Raw genomic sequence first — 8,318 nt, forward strand, 5'->3', positions numbered from 1 at the left:
ATTTAGCAACTTGCTCTTCAGTAATTTTTTTATCCTCTTCAGAGGAAGAATAGTCATCAGAGCTCATGAAGGGCAAAAGGAGGTTCAATGGAATCTCTATGGTCTCTAGATGAGCCTCAGATTCCTTTGGTTCCTCAAAGGGAAACTCCTTATTGGTCACTGAGCGTTCCAGGAGGTCTTCCTCACTAGGATTCACGTCCTCCTCCTCCTCTCTGGGTTTGGCCACACCAAGTAAGCTAATGGCCTTGCACTCTCTTTTTAAATTCTCTTCTGTATTGCTTGGGAGAGTACTAGGAGGAGTTTCAGTGACTCTTTTACTCAGCTGGCCCACTTGTGCCTCCAAATTTCTAATGGAGGACCTTGTTTTATTCGTGAAACTTAAAGTGGCCTTAGATAGATCAGAGACTATATTTGCTAAGCTAGATGGATTTTGCTCAGAATTCTCTGTCTGTTGCTGAGTGGATGATGGAAAAGGCTTGCTATTGCTAAACCTGTTTCTTCCACCATTATTAAAGCCTTGTTGAGGCTTTTGTTGATCCTTATGTGAATAATTTGGATGATTTCTCCATGAGGGATTATAGGTATTTCCATAGGGTTCCCCCATGTAATTCACCTCTACTATTGCAGGGTTCTCAGGATCATAAGCTTCTTCTTCAGAAGATACCTCTTGAGTACTGTTGGATGCAGCTTGCAATCCATTAAGACTCTGAGAAATCATATTGACTTGCCGAGTCAATATTTTATTCTGAGCCAATATGGCATTCAGAGTATTAATTTTAAGAACTCCCTTCCTCTGAGGCGTCCCATTACTCACAGGATTCCTTTCAGAAGTGTACATGAACTGGTTATTTGCAACCATGTCAATGAGTTCTTGAGCTTCTGCAGGCATTTTCTTTAGGTGAATGCCTGCAGAATGGTCTAATGACATCTTAGATAATTCAGACAGACCATCATAGAATATATCTAGGATGGTCCATTCTGAAAGCATGTCAGAAGGACACATTTTGGTCAGTTGCTTGTATCTCTCCCAAGCTTCATAGAGGGATTCACCTTCTTTCTGTTTGAAGGTTTTAACATCCACTCTAAGCTTGCTAAGCTTTTTAGGAGGAAAGCACTTGGCTAAGAAAGCCGTGACCAGCTTATCCCAAGAGTTCAGGCTATCTTTAGGTTGAGAGTCCAACCATATTCTAGCTCTGTCTCTTACAGCAAACGGGAAAAGCATAAGCTTGTAGACCTCGGGATCAACCCCATTGATCTTAACAGTATCACAGATTTGCAAGAATTCAGTTAAGAATTGAAAAAGATCTTCTGATGGAAGTCCATGAAACTTGCAATTCTGTTGCATCAGAGAAACTAATTGAGGCTTTAGCTCAAAATTATTTGCTCCAATGGCAGGGATTGAGATGCTTCTTCCATGTAAATTGGAATTTGGTGCAGTAAAGTCACCAAGCATCTTCCTTGCATTGTTATTATTTTCGGCCATGTCTCCTTCTTTTTCGAAAATTTCTGTCAGATTTTCTCCAGAGAGTTGTGCTTTAGCTTCCCTTAGCTTCCTCTTCAGAGTCCTTTCAGGTTCAGGATCGGCTTCAACAAGAATGTTCTTATCCTTGTTCCTGCTCATATGAAAAAGAAGAGAACAAAAAAGAAAATATGGAATCCTCTATGTCACAGTATAGAGATTCCTTTATGTGAGTAGAAGAAGAAAAGAAATTCGAACACAGAAAAAGGGAGAGGGTTCGAATTTTTAACATGAGAAGTGTTAGTAGATAAATAAATAATTAGGAGTAGGTGAGAGAGAAGAATTTTCGAAAATAATTGAAAAAAAAAGAGAAATATTCTTGTTTTTAATTTAAAATTAAAGTTAAAATTCGAAAATAAACTAAAAATGAAATTAAATTAAATTAAAATTTAAAATAATTAGTTAATTAAAAAAAATTTTGAAAAAGAGGTTAGTGATTTTCAAAAATTAGAGAGAGAGAGAAGCAGTTAGGTAGTTTTGAAAAAGATATGATTGAAATAGTAAACTTTTTAAAATCTAACAAAAAGTCAAGTAGTTAATTGAAAAAGATTTGAAAATCAATTTGAAAAGATAAGAGGTTAGAAAAGATTTTGAAATTGATTTTGAAAAAGATGTGATTGACATTTATTTTGAAAAAGATTTGAAAAAGAAATTTAAAAAGGTTTGATTATGAAAATTAAAGTTAGTTACTTGACTAACAAGAAACAAAAAGATATGATTTTAAAATTTAAAGATTGAACCTTTCTTATTAGGCAAGTAACAAACTTAAAATTTTTGAATCAATCACATTAATTGTTAGCATTAATTTTGAAAATATGAAATAGAATTAAGAAAAAGATTTTGAAAATAATTTTTTGAAAATTTCGAAATTATGAAAGAAAAAAATGAAAAAGATTTGATTTTTGAAAAAGATTTGAAAAAGATAGAATTTTTAAATTGAAAATTTGATTTGACTCATAAGAAACAATTAAATTTTAAAAAGTTTTGAAAAAGTCAAGTCAAATTTTCGAAAATTTATGAGAAAATAAGGGAAAGATATTTTTTTATTTTTGAATTTTTAATGAAGAAAGAGAAAAACAACCAAAATACTCAAAACATGAAAATTATGAATCAAAACACATGATGCATGCAAGAACACTTTGAATGTCAAGATGAACACCAAGAACTTATTTTTAAAAATTTTTAAGAAAAGAAAAACATGCAAGACACCAAACTTAGAAATTTTTACTCTATAGACACTTATGATTCTAAAATGCATATGAAAAACAAGAAAAGACACAAAACATAAAAATGCAAAGATCAAACAAAGCAATTCATCAAGAACAACTTGAAGATTATGAAGAACAAGAAAGAAACTCAATGCATGTGTTATTCAAAAATTTAAGAAAAGTTAAAAGCATGCAATTGACACCAAACTTACAATTAGACACTAGACTCAAACAAGAAACATCAAATTATTTTTGATTTTATGATTTTATTAATTTTTTTTTGGATTTTTCGAAATTTCTTTTGAAAAGGAAAATAAGGATTTCAAAATTTTTAATAGGAATTCCAGGAATCTTGCAATGTTAGTCTAAAACTCCGGTCCAGGAATTAGACATGGCTTACTAGCCAGCCAAGCTTTCAGTGAAAGCTCCGGTCCAAAACACTAGACACGGCTAATGGCCAGCCAAGCTTTAGCATACAAATCAGGCATACAACAGCTGATACGATGGAAGTCCAAGGACTCTTTGTGATGAAAAGTTGAAACCTCGGTCCAAAATAATTAGACATGGCTTCACAACCAGCCAGACTTCAACAAATCATCATGAAACCCTAGAATTCATTCTTAAAAATTCTGAAACCATAGAACAATTTATTTTTTTAAAATATTTTTTTTCAAAAATAAAAATAATAAAAACAAAAAGCTTAAAATTAAAATAAAATTACCTAATCTGAGCAACAAGATGAACCGTCAGTTGTCCAAACTCGAACAATCCCCGGCAACGGCGCCAAAAACTTGGTGTGGGAAATCGTGTTTGTTCATTCCTTGGTAACGGTGCTGAAAACTTTATACGCACGTTCATAATCTTAGTTCTTTGTCACAACTTTGCACAACTAACCAGTAAGTGCACTGGGTCGTCCAAGTAATAAACCTTACGTGAGTAAGGGTCGATCCCACGGAGATTGTCGGCTTGAAGCAAGCTATGGTCACCTTGTAAATCTCAGTCAGGCAAATTCAAATGGTTATAGAATTTTGATAATTAAAATATAATTAAAATATAAAATAGGATAGAGATACTTATTTAATTCATTGGTGAGAATTTCAGATAAGCGTACAGAGATGCTTAGTTCCTTCTGAATCTCCGCTTTCCTACTGCTTTCATCCAATCCTTCATACTCCTTTCCATGGCAAGCTTTATGTAGGGCATCACCGTTGTCAATGGCTACTTCCCGTCCTCTCAGTGAAAATGGTCCAAGATGCGCTGACGATCGTGATTTCTGCCAGTAAAGAATGTCATAAAAAGAGTTGCGTTGTAGATATAGTCTCTAAACCGACAAAAATCCCTTTCGTACAAACGTTTTGGGTGTCACAAGTAACAAACCCCTTAAAAATTGTTAACCGAGTATTCAAACCTCGGGTCGTCTTCTCAAGGAACTGCGAGGAAGTATGTTCTTATTATTGGTTATAAAGGTTGTAATCGGGGTTTAGAAGGTGAGAAGCTAGTAATTTAAATGACGAGTGAATTAAATGGCAATTAAAAATAAATAATAACTGTAAAACAACTTTTTGCAAGATAAGGGAAATTAGAAGTCCAACTTAGTTATCCCTCTCAACAATGATGAAAGTTGTATCTTAATTCCACTTAGTTAACCTATGAAGCAAAGGTAAGTCAAGGGACTAATTAGTTTGACCTTCGAATCCTATTTATTTCCTAGGAAAAAGTTGGGATTATTGAAGTTCAGATCAATTAGCAAGATAACGATTATCAATTATGCTGAGTTCGATAATGTTGAGTCACTGATTTCTTAACCAAGACCAAAAGGGGAAAAAGTAAATTGCTGAAATAATAAAAGTGTCCTTAGATGGGAAGCAATGGCAACTTAAATCAAAGAGAACAATCATAAACTGAAAAATACCTTAAATATCATTAATTCAAATAGAAATATGTAACATGGAATAATTCATAATTTAAATTATAATAATCAATTCAAATATTGGAATCAAATTAATAAAAGTAAAATTGAAATAAAAGAACATTAAAACCTGGATCCAGAGTTACTCCCAAAACAAGAAGAAGTCCTAAATCCTAAGAGAGAGAGAGAATCTCTTTCTAAACTAAATCTAAATCATGAAAACTAGAAATTGGCGAGCTCTCTTTTGAATGGATGCATTCCTCCACTTTATAACCTCTAATCTATGCTTTCTGTACTTGGATCTGGGCCAAAAAGGGCTTCAGAAATTGCTGGGGGCGTATTCTGTAAATTCTGATACGTGGCCTCTGTCACGCGGTCGCGTCATCTGGAGCTTTTCCTTTCCACGCGGTCGTGTCGTGGGTGTTCTACTCAAGGCACGCGGTCGCGTCAGTCATGCGGCCGCGTCACTGCTTCTTTGCTTCTGGCAGGCGATCGCGTCGTGCATGCGATCGCGTGGATACCAGTTTCCTTAAAGCTCCGTTTTGCCTTCTCCTTCCATTTTTGTATGTTTCCTTTTTTCATCCTTTAAGTCATTCAGCCTTAGGAAACCTGAAGCTACTCAACACACTAATCACGGCATCGAATGGAAATAAAGGTAATTAAAATAATTAATTTTTTTAAAGCTTAGGAAACATGTTTTTCACAATATGACATAATAAGGAAGGTGAAATAAATCACTCTAATTAAGCACAAAAGAACTCATGAAATATGGGTTTATCATGCGCTGTCACCGCACGGCTAATCATCTGTCGGTTCTCGATCATACTGGAATAGGATTCAGTAATCCTCTTGCGTCTGTCACTACGCCCAGCACTCGCGAGTTTGAAGCTCATCACAGCCATTCCTTCCCAGATCCTACTCGGAATACCACAGACAAGGTTTAGACTTTCCGGATCTCAAGAATGGCCGCCAATAAATCTAGCCTATACCACGAAGACTCTGATCTCACGATCAGAAGGCTAAGAGATACACATTCAAGGTTGTTTACATGTAGAACGGAAGTGTTTGTCAGGCACGCGTTCATAAGTGAGAATGATGATGAGCGTCACATAATCATCACATTCATCATGTTCTTGTGTGCAAATGATTATCTTAGAGAAGAAATAGGCTCGAATTGAATAGAAAAACAATAGTACTTTGCATTAATTCATGAGGAATAGCAGAGCTCCACACCTTAATATATGGTGTGTAGAAACTCTACCGTTGAAAATACATAAGTGATAATAGGGTAGACATGGTCGAGTGGCCAGCCTCCCATGGAGGTCTAGAGATCTAAAATTGATCAAAAGATCAGACGCCTAACATGATAGTAAAAAGTTCTATTTATACTAAACTAGTTACTATGGTTTACAGAGATAAGTAAATGATGTAGAAATCCACTTCCAGGCCCACTTGGTGTGTGCTTGGGATGAGCAATGAAGCTTTCACATGTAGAGGTCTTCCTTGGAGTTAAATGCTAGTTTGTAACCTGTCTCTGGCATTTAACTCTGCTTTGCAACCTGTTTCTGGCGTTTAACTCCAGAATAGGGCAGAAGGCTGGCGTTGAACCCCAGTTTGCGTCATCTAAACTCAAGCAAAGTATGGACTATTATATATTTCTAGAAAGCCCTGGATGTCTACCTTCCAAAGCAATTGAGAGTCTGCCATTTAGACTCCTATAGCTCCAAAAAATTTACTTTGAGTGCAGGGATGCCAGAATCCAATAACATCTGCAATCCTTCTTCAACCTCTGAATCTGATTTTTGCTCAAGTCCCTCAATTTCAGCCAAAAATTACCTGAAATCACAGAAAAATACACAAACTCATAGTAAAGTCCAGAAATGTGATTTTTATTTAAAAACTAATAAAAATATACTAAAAACTAACTAAATCATACTAAAAACTATATAAAAATAATGCCAAAAAGCGTATAAATTATCCGCTCATCAGTGACATAGAGGATTCCTCTTCTTTTCTATTCTCTTCTTTTTCACATGAGCAGGAGAAAGGATAAGAACATTCTTGTTGAAGCTGATTTGAAACCTGAAAGGACTCTAAAGAGGAAGCTGAGAGAAGCTAAAACACAACACTCTGAAGAAAACTTTACTGAAATTTTTGAAAAAGAAGTAGAGATGGCCGAAACCAATAACAATGGTGGAGGTGCAAGGAAGATGCTTGGTGACTTTACTGCACCAAACTCCAACTTCAACGGAAGAAGCATCTCAATCCCTGCCATTGGAGCAAACAATTTTGAGCTAAAGCCTCAATTAGTTTCTCTGATGCAACAGAATTGCAAGTTTCATGGACTTCCATTAGAAGATCCTTTTCAGTTCTTAACTGAATTCTTGAAATCTGTGATACTGTTAAGACCAATGGGGTTGATCCCGAGGTCTACAGGCTTATGCTTTTCCCGTTTGCTGTAAGAGACAGAGCTAGAGTATGGTTGGACTCTCAACCTAAAGATAGCCTAAACTCTTGGGATAAGCTGGTCACGGCTTTCTTAGCCAAGTTATTTCCTCATCAAAAGCTGAATAAGCTTAGAGTGGATGTTCAAACCTTCAGACAGAAAGAAGGTGAATCCCTCTATGAAGCTTGGGAGAGATACAAGCAACTGACCAAAAAGTGTCCTTCTGACATGCTTTTAGAATGGACCATCCTGGATATATTCTATGATGGTCTGTCTGAATTGTCTAAGATGTTATTGGACCATTCTGCAGATGGATCTATTCACCTGAAGAAAACGCCTGTAGAAGCTCAGGAACTCATTGACATGGTTGAAAATAACCAGTTCATGTACACCTCTGAAAGGAATCCTGTGAGTAATGGGACGCCTCAGAGGAAGGGAGTTCTTGAAATTGATGCTCTGAATGCCATATTGGCTCAGAACAAAATGTTGACTCAACAGGTCAACATGATTTTTCAGAGTCTGAATGGATTGCAAAATGCATCCAACAGTACTAAAGAAGCATCTTCTGAAGAAGAAGCTTATGATCCTGAGAACCCTGCAATGGCATAAGTGAATTACATGGGTGAAACATATGGAAACACCTATAATCCCTCAGGGAGAAATCATCCAAATTTCTCATGGAAGGATCAACAAAAGCCTCAACAAGGCTTTAATAATGGTGGAAGAAACAGGTTGAGCAATAGCAAGCCTTTTCCATTATCCTCTCAGCAACAGACAGAGAATTCTGAGCAGAATCCATCTAGCTTAGCAAATATAGTCTCTGATCTATCTAAGGCCACTCTAAGTTTCATGAATGAAACAAGGTCCTCCATTAGCAATTTGGAGGCACAAGTGGGCCAGCTGAGTAAAAGAGTCACTGAAACTCCTCCTAGTACTCTCCCAAGCAATACATAAGAGAATCCAAAAAGAGAGTGCAAGGCCATAACCTTACTTGGTGTGGCCGAACCTAGAGAGGAGGAGGAGGATGTGAATCCTATTGAGGAAGACCTCCTGGGATGTTCACTGACCAATAAGGAGTTTCCCTTTGAGGAACCAAAGGAATCTGAGGCTCATCTAGAGACCATAGAGATTCCAATGAACCTACTTCTGCCATTCATGAGCTCTGATGAGTATTCCTCCTCTGAAGAGGCTGAAGATATTACTGAAGAGCAAGTTGCTAAATACCTTGGAGCAATC

At 36.3% G+C, this 8,318-nt stretch overlaps 2 non-coding genes across 2 annotated transcripts; one reads left to right on the top strand and one right to left on the bottom strand.

Moving 5' to 3' along the window:
* The first annotated feature begins 982 nt into the window (after nt 1-982).
* Nucleotides 983-1,090, top strand: LOC148545484 (small nucleolar RNA R71). Its single transcript, XR_015900496.1, has one exon. It is a non-coding gene; the product is annotated as a small nucleolar RNA R71 (small nucleolar RNA).
* Nucleotides 1,091-7,208: 6,118 nt separating this feature from the next.
* Nucleotides 7,209-7,316, bottom strand: LOC148545485 (small nucleolar RNA R71). Its single transcript, XR_015900644.1, has one exon. It is a non-coding gene; the product is annotated as a small nucleolar RNA R71 (small nucleolar RNA).
* Nucleotides 7,317-8,318: the final 1,002 nt, after the last annotated feature.

Source organism: Arachis ipaensis, chromosome B9 (genome assembly GCF_059453495.1).
Source record: "Arachis ipaensis isolate K30076 ecotype BB chromosome B9, ASM5945349v1, whole genome shotgun sequence".
Classification (NCBI taxonomy): Eukaryota; Viridiplantae; Streptophyta; class Magnoliopsida; order Fabales; family Fabaceae; genus Arachis; species Arachis ipaensis.